Source organism: Protopterus annectens, chromosome 8.part0 (genome assembly GCF_019279795.1).
Source record: "Protopterus annectens isolate FY-2018-M chromosome 8.part0, PAN1.0, whole genome shotgun sequence".
NCBI classification, from domain to species: domain Eukaryota; kingdom Metazoa; phylum Chordata; order Ceratodontiformes; family Protopteridae; genus Protopterus; species Protopterus annectens.
In genome coordinates this window covers 512568759-512576761 of record NC_056741.1, presented here as the reverse complement: position 1 = coordinate 512576761, position 8003 = coordinate 512568759, and positions in this window count along the sequence as shown.

Genomic DNA, 8003 nt, shown 5'->3' with positions numbered 1-8003 from the left:
GTGATCTCTGCCTAATATACAAAGCTATGTTAAACCCAGAGCTGTTGGACATGCTCCACTTAAAGAAATCCCAATCCCTCCGAGCTACACGCTCTAGGGACCTAAACCTTGTCATCACATTAAACAGAACATGCCGGAGGGATAGATTCCTGTCCCAGAGACTTCCCATACTCTGGAATAAACTACCTATCTATATCAAACAAAGCTCCTCATTAGCACTCTTCAAGAAAAATCTTGATGATTGGATGGGAAATAGGAAATTCACCCCAGGATCACCTCTGTGGCTCTGCTTGACAGTGGCACAGGAAAATAATATTCTTGGGTTGCAAAAGCCAGGGTACCTTTTTAGCTGGGCTTGTATAGGCCCCAGGGCCGATAGCCTGGAACCTACCTACCTACCTACCTATGAATCTATAAATTATCTGTTTAACTGTTGTAGGCTACACACTCAAGTGTGATAGCCATTTCTGTGCATTTAAAGTGTTTTTTTGATTGTATCTGCTTTATTTACTGAAAAAAAAAAAACAAAAACAATAAAAAGAATGCTTGTTTTCCCACCTTTCTAAGCTAGTTTAGTCCAATTTTCAGGTTAGTGCTGAATTCAGGGCTGTGTTACAAGTTTCTGTGTTTGCCCATACCTTACTGGGATAGAAGGACGTTTCTCTGTTCATTGTGAGATAAGGAGCTTTGAGCAGCCTATCTGTCCCTGGAGGAGTGGTTTCAGCCCAGTAATTAGTAGCTTATTGGCCATTTTGGCCTAATTTTTATCTCTTTCATTTCCCTGCTATAAAACCCGCATTTGTGTGGTTTTGCATGCTAGGCAGCGCCGGTTTGCTAGGGTATAACTATTCCTGGTTACACAAAGTCTACTCTTAAATTTTTCCCTTGGAACTAGACAAACTTTTAACTTAAGCACTCAAATCATTCACTTCTCATCCCTGCACTTGCCCAAAACTCATAGCAAGCACTAATAAATCTTAGCACTAGACCCCCCCATACTGTAGAGAAGGACAAGGCTCTCTATTTGACCTTACCAACCAATCAATAAAACAGTTCACTGTACCTATCCAGGCATGTCCAAAGGGCAGTTTCAAGTGTACTCTCCATTCCAACTGGTGAATCTTGGTATTTTGAGGCAATGTGACAATCGCCTCATGTACACAGACAACCCTCTCATCCTTCCATCAAACACTAATACATGCGAGAGATGCAATTATACAGCCAAACTGGAGGTTAAGCTCTCTCAACCCAAGGCTGAACCAGGCAGTCAAGAAGAGAAGGGAATTACTTGCATCACACCACCAGTCTCACATAGACCTATGAAACCAACACTGGTAAAAAACACACATAAATACACAAAAACGTACTCGGAGGCTCTAAATAAAAATCTGCAAAAGCAACAGAGACCTCCAAAGCAGACATCCAAGCAACCTCCACCCCGCAACACAAACCATGAAACACATACTTCACAAAACCAGTGTGCCACATAATCACAGCCCTTAAGACAAAATAACATACCCAACACACTAGTAATAGGTGACTCTATAGTCAGGCACACTGACGTCCCACTCACTAGGCTGAACAAGGAGAAAGTTACTGTTAGTTGCCTGTCGGGTGCCAGGATCTGCAACATAACACAAGCACTCAGGTCACTCCAGAACAAGTACAAATATGACTCTGTCATTGTCCATGTTGGTGTGAATGATCTGAGCCATACCTCCCGGGACTACATGAAAAGAGACATGGAGGAGCTCTCTGATCACATAGCCCAGGCTGGTATGACCCTGACCCTGAGTAGCATCCTGCCCTCAACAAGAATGATACCACGGTATAGAGAAAAAAGTTATCAATGTCAACAATTGGCTATTCTTCTGGTGTCATTCAAAGGGGATCCAGTGTCTGTCAGCCTGGGATGACATGCTCGACAAGCGACGCTGCTTTGCTAGAGACAGCTTGCAACGGTCACCCTTAAGCTTTAGAATACTGGCCAAGACTCTTGCTACCCCCATAGTGCCTTTTTTAGGCAAGTCTCAAAAGACAAACCCACCACCGTAAATAGTAACAAAAAAACGAGGGTAATACTGCTCAATGCCAGAAATCTAAACCTCAAAATGCACGCACTCGAGGCACTCCTCAGTATAGAGAAAATCAATATATGTGCAGTAACAGAAATCTGGTTTAAGGGTTCAGAGAGCACCCCAGCACTTCCAGGCTACAACTCATACCATACATTTCAGCCACAAAACCAGGACCAAAATACAAAAGGCGGGGTAGTATCCATATTCATCAAGGATACCCACATCTCCAGGTTAGTGGCATAGCACGATGCTTCAGAGATCATCCACGTGCAACTAACAATGGGCAAAACTGCTATTCAAATTATAGCTTGCTACAGATCACCCACCATGTCCCAGGACCCCCACTCCGCATTCCTGGAAACACTGGGAAACATAAAGGTCCTACCAAACACCCTGATATTGGATGATTTCAATTATCCAAACATTAACTGGGAGAACTACTTAAGTACAAACTCCCTAGCCCAACATTTCCTAGAATTTATTAACTCAAATTCCCTGGATCAACTGGTTGACACCCCCACCAGAGATGACAACATAAATAAAACAAATAAAAAAGCACTACTGTTGCGAGTCCCAAATACTCTTTTATTTAACACAAAAAATTAAGAGCTTTCGTCAATCCACTTGACTTCATCAGAATTTACTTCAAAAACAATTAAAACCATTTTTATACTGATAGTTTGCCTGTGATTGGCTAAACATTTCCCAGTAATTAAACAAACAGATTAAAACAATTAGTGTTTAAAAATGCCAAACATTTTTCTGAATTAAATCAAACCAGAAGATTATATTTGATGTTTTTCAAACACTCTATTACCTCTTTACATTCTACCACTTTTAAAAAACCACTACAAAAATTCAAACAGAAATACACTTGTCGCAAAGAACTATTTAAATATGTTCAGCTTTTTCCTTTAGAATGGGGGCCAAACTTAGATGGTCATTTAAACCAGGGGGAGAATTTGCTGCCAACCTCAGTTGCCACAATAACTCTTTTTTATAAAGTGCATTTTGCCAGTCCCCACCCCTGGCTTCTATGTTTACTGTAGCAAGAATGGCAAATTTAAAACCTGTGTAACCATCACATAGTATACTGTGTTTGTACAGAGCATTTGAATCCTTTTTATTTTTTATATCATACAAGTGCTCATATATTCTTGTCTTAAAAGACCTTTCGGTCTTCCCAATATAATAAGAACTACATGTATTACACCTGGCAATGTATACTAACTTGCTAGAGTAACAGTTACCTTTTCTTAAATAAACTACACTTTTGTTTTTGTTATCTAAACAAATCTTGTTCTCTTGTAAAATATAAGAGCAATAAACCACAAGGAGGGCAATAACCCTCGGAGAGAAAAACGAATCGTCAGGCCAAAATTTTATTGAAGTACAACCATAAAAGCACTATCATAAACGCCTTAAACCTACATGCGTTTTTGTCCTAACCACTGGACTTCATCAGACATTTAATTTACAGTAATTAGTCCTTTTATACAATTCATTAAAACCACAAACCAATAGAAAACATTCATTTCATTTTAAATAAACTAATCATGTTTCACTTGGGCTCATAAATATTAATCGACCTTACTTCATTTCCACTAGGATTTTGTCATATTATTTAAAACAAGATATGTATAAATTACTATTCCATATTATATTAGTATCATGATCTCATAATTAAAATTCCATACTGATTATTTGATAAAAAAATAAAATAAATTATGTTGTTAAAAAAACATATTAAATCCATCTATTTAAAAAGCAAATTTCTAATCCTATAGTGCCACCTTCTGTTACTTTTAAATATTACATCTTCTTTGTTGAAACTTTCATAATTTAGCTGCTCTCATCTTCAGAAATGGAAGTATGGATACATATTCATTTAAACCTGGGGTTTTGTTTGCTTCCAAAGTTACTTGCCACCATAATTCCTTATATCCTATTGTATCCTCCCAAGGGCCACCCCTAATGTCACTTTTAATTTGTTCTAAAACAAAAAAATAAAACTTATAACCATCACATGTCTTGGAATGTTTAAACAAGGCATTTGTTTCTTTCCCTTTTGTTATGTCGTAGATATGTTCATAGATTCTTCTCTTTAGGGTTCTCTCCATTTTGCCCACATAAAAGGAGTTACATTTTTTACACGTGGTAAGGTATACTAACCCCCTAGATTCACAATTAAAAAAAAACTTTACTAAAAAACATCTTTCTCTACTTTCTAGATAGATTTTTCTTTCATTAATAATATAGTCACACTGGTTACACTTCCCACATGTGTAGGTACCAGTTATTCTACTATCACTTAATTTACCAGTTTTGTTATAATGCCTCTTACTTTCTAAAATGTTGTTAATACTACTAGAATTTCTAAAAACTACCTTAGGTGTATTTTTGGGAAAACCCTCCAGGTCTGTAAAGGAGGTAAATCTCTCCCATTCTTTCTGGAATATTGCTCTAGTATTGTTATTCAGTGCATTATATTCCAAAATAAGGGCTTGTTGGTATTCCTCATTAATATTCATTCCTTTTATTCCTACCGCATAATTTCCATTAACTTCATTCACCCCTAAAATAGGTTTATATCTATCTAATCTACCTTTTTCTACTTCAGATCTTATATTTTTAATAAAATGCATGTGATATCCCATCTCTGAAAACATTCTTTCCAATAGGTCACACTCCATAGTAAAATCATCAGATTTACTAGTCATACGAGAACCCCTCACAAATTGCCCTTTCACAATATTTTTCTTACAATGTGAGGGGTGTGCACTGTTGTAATGCAAATATGAATTACAGTAAGTGGGCTTCCTATATACTTTTGTTTCAAATAATTAGTCCAGTTTATATAATTCTAAATCTAAAAACTGTACTCTGTTATCAGAAATTTTATGTGTAAACCTTAGGAAATCAGTAGTCCCAATAATATAATTCATGAATTCTTCAAATTTTTCTCTACCCCCTGTCCAAAAAAATCACTATATCATCTAAAAACCTCCTATATAAACTCCAACAAGTATTAAAATTTGAGTTAAGAACATATGTTTCTTCCCAGTTAGCTAATACCAGGTATGAAAAGGTGGGTGCACAGGCCGCACCCATGGCCACTCCTTGAATTTGTTGAAAAAATTCTCCATTAAACAGCAAAAATTTATTTTTCAAGACCATTTCCATCAAGCCTTTGCAAACCACCTTTTCTCTATGAGTTAAATTTATATCGCGAAACACTTCATCTTCAAACATTTTCATACCTGATACATAGGGTATGGAGGAAAAAAGATCCACAATATCTATTGTGACAAACAATAAGTCTTCAGTTTATAAATCTGGTGTAATTTCCTTTAGTAGATCCCAATAATCTTTAAGTATAACTTTTTTACCCACCCATATATGCTTAGTTTTTATATCCACATATTTCGCTAAAGGTAATGTTTTTGAACCATCTGCCGAGACAATAGGCCTCAGTGGGGGGGGTCCATTATATCTTTATGGATCTTAGGGATCCCAGAAATTACAGGTATTTTTGGCTTATCTACCTTCAAATAAGAGAACATTTTACCATCTATGGTACCTTCATTTATCATATCCTCTAATTCCATATCTATTCTTTTATAAGCCAAATTTATCTCATTCTTAGAAACAACAGAATATTTGTTTTTGTCTCTAAGTATCTGATTAATTTTCCCTTCATAAAAAATAAAATCCATAATAACAACCCCTCCACCCTTATCTGGTTTCATTATTCTTACATTGTAATTAGATTTCAATTCTTCCAGAGTCTTATTTTCTTCCTCAATGAGGTTCATTTTAAATCCTGTTCTCTTTTGTACTTTCCTAACCTCTTTTTCTATTACACCTTCTAAATGTTTCAATTGTGGATGAATAGGAGGATTGCATATAGATTTCTTTGTTAAAACTTGATTGTCACCCTTAATGTTACTTTTACCCTCTTTATTGTATAACATTTCCATATTAATTTTCCTTAGAAAAAGTTTAATATCAAGGAGAGTTGAAGCCAAATCACCTTTAGCATATGGAATGAATTTAAAGCCCTTTTCTAACAAAATAAAGTGTTCCTTTTCCAGGGAGACATTACTAAAATTATATATAGTAAAGCCATTTAATGTGTTTTTACATCCTTCCACAATTTCTTGTCTGGTTCTATCCACATCTAGGTCCGGGGAATATTTAGTTAATATCTCCCCCTTCTCCTTCTCCCCCCACTCATTTGAAAATTTCTTTCATGGCGTTCCTGTGGAACGGGGAATGTATATTCTCTTTCTAGTGGGGGGAATTCATTATTATAATCATATTCACTCCATTGTTCTCTCACGTGATCCTTAATAGGACCATATCCCTGCCTATATGTTTTTTTTTGTTATTATATAAATGTGAAGGCTTCGGATAACTAACATTATTTTCATAATCTTGTATATCCCGTTTTAATTTTTCCATTTTCCTATCTATTAAGGCTTTACATTTATCATCAATTTATAATATGACAAAATCTTAGTGGAAATGAAGTAAGGTCGATTAATATTTATGAGCCCAAGTGAAACATGATTAGTTTATTTAAAATGAAATGAATGTTTTCTATTGGTTTATGGTTTTAATGAATTGTATAAAAGTGACTAATTACTGTAAATTAAACATCTGATGAAGTCCAGAGGTTAGGACGAAATTGCATGTGGATTTAAGGCATTTATGATAGTGCTTTTACGGTTGTACTTCAATAAAATTTTGGCCTGATGATTCGTTTTTCTCTCCGAGCGTTATTGCCCTCCTTGTGGTTTATTTAGTACTTTGTGGAGAGCTTTCCGCTTTTCTTGTTTATTGATATAAGAACAATAGTTACATCTACCACAGGATCTATTACCATTTGTTGTTTCACTTTTGATAACGTGGTTATGCCTGTTTTCCAAAATTCTTTTAACATTAAACCCAATTTTTGTAGTAAACACAGGTTTTTCTCCCACCACTTGATATACCTCATGGTCAACTTTAAATATACTCCAATTTTTGTATAGAGCTTCCTTTACTTACTGTTATAAGGAGCTGAACTGTATATTACATGTTTGTTCAAAATTAGTTTCGCTTACTTTTTCTACATTCTCCCCAGTGTCAGTGTTTTTATGCAATCCCTTACCTAGTAAGGGTGTATATTTTTCCCCCATTCCTTTAAAACTTCTTTTAGTGTCTTATCAATTATTTCCAGAGGATAACCTCTGTCCAAAAACATACTCTTTAAAAAATCAAACTCAACCAGCACATCTTCCTTTAAGGAGGTCATTCTGGCTACTCTAATAGCCTGTCCTTTAATAATACTCTTCTTTTGGGATAGAGGATGATAGCTATCAAAGTGTAGATAATTATTACAGAAAGTTTTTTTACAATATATCCTGGATATAAATTTGTCCTTGTCTTTAATGATTTTAGTGTCCAGGTAACTAATTTCCTGGGAGTGAAACTGAAAAATGAATTTCAAAAATTCAAGTAGTATTGTTAAGGTATTGGATGAAGGCGGGGATACTTTCTGCAGTTCCTTTGCACAAAATAAAAATGTCATCCAAAAACCTACAGTTAAAGGATATACTGGCATAAAATTCGCTTTTAAACACATATTCTCTTTCCCATCCCAGTAACACTAGGTTTGCATAGGTTGGGGTGCATGCTGCTCCCATTGCTACACCCCTAACCTGTTGAAAATATTCACCCTCGAAAAAGATGTAATTGTTCTCCAAGATGAGTCCCATTATTTCACATATTAGGTTAACCTCGTCACAATGTAATTTAGACAGACCAAAAAGTGTCTCCTCAAAGTAGGCTAAACCTTCATGTTTGGGAATACAGGTGAACGAGTCTATTACATCAATGGTCAAAAAGTACCCCTGGGCACACCATAAATCGTTCTTAAGT